Raw genomic sequence first — 1,269 nt, 5'->3', positions numbered from 1 at the left:
GAGACTTCAATTTTCCTGGGAATAGATGCAATCGAGAATCATACAAGAGTACCCGTTGCCCTACCTGAAAGCTTTTTTGAATGATGTGCCGATCATGTAACTCTTTCATGCGAACCTTGGCCAATCGTGCATTTTCAAATGCTTCATTCCGAATTTCCTCAAGTTCATTCAATTGGAGCTTCTTGGATAAGCCTGCTTCAGTTAGACTCTTGTTGATCTTATGAATTGCCCAATATGCTTTATGCTCAATTTCCACCGGCAGATGACAAGATTTACCGTATACTAGCCTATAGGGAGACATTCCCAAAATTGTTTTGTAAGCTGTTCTGTATGCCCAAAGAGCGTCTACTAGTCTTAAGGACCAATCCTTACGATTAGCAGCAACAGTCTTTTCCAATATGCGCTTAATCTCCCTATTGGCTAGCTCGGCTTGACCATTGGTTTGGGGATGGTATGGTGTTGCAACTTTATGCAGTACACCATATTTCTTCATTAATCCTGTCACTACTTTATTACAAAAATGGGAACCCCCATCACTGATGATTGCTCGTGGCATCCCAAATCGACTGAATATATTTTCTTTCAAAAATTTCACGACAGTCCTATGGTCATTTGTTCTGGCCGGGATTGCTTCTACCCATTTGGACACATAGTCAACAGCAAGTAAGATGTATTCATGACCAAATGAATTGACAAATGGGCCCATAAAATCCATACCCCAACAGTCAAAAACTTCTAACACTTGGATCGGATGTAATGGCATCATGTTTCTCCTTGACAGACTTCCTAACCTTTGACATCGATCACAATTTGAGCAGAACTTGTACACATCCTTGAACAGTGTCGGCCAATAAAATCCACTCTGAAAAATTTTTGCAACTGTTTTCTTGACAGAAAAATGGCCTCCACATGCAAGAGTATGACTGAAATTGATGACACTTTGTTGCTCATGATCGGGTATGCATCTACGGATGATTTGGTCAGGACAATACTTGAAGAGGTAGGGCTCATCCCAAAAGAATGTTCTGACTTTTCTGAAGAATTTATGCCTATCTTGCTTACTCCAATGGTCTGAGATCAGACCAGTTGCCAGGTAGTTCGCAATGTCGGCATACCAAGGGACAACAGATGATGCACGAATAACATTCACTTTAAACAGTTGCTCATCAGGGAAATTGTCATGAATTGGTTCATCAAATTGTGTGAGATCTTGACTTGGAATCCTTGACAAATGGTCAGCCACCACATTTTCTACTCCCTTCTTGTCTC

This window comes from Diospyros lotus, chromosome 5 (assembly GCF_014633365.1).
Source record: "Diospyros lotus cultivar Yz01 chromosome 5, ASM1463336v1, whole genome shotgun sequence".
NCBI classification, from domain to species: domain Eukaryota; kingdom Viridiplantae; phylum Streptophyta; class Magnoliopsida; order Ericales; family Ebenaceae; genus Diospyros; species Diospyros lotus.
Note: the sequence above shows the minus strand (reverse complement) of the source record.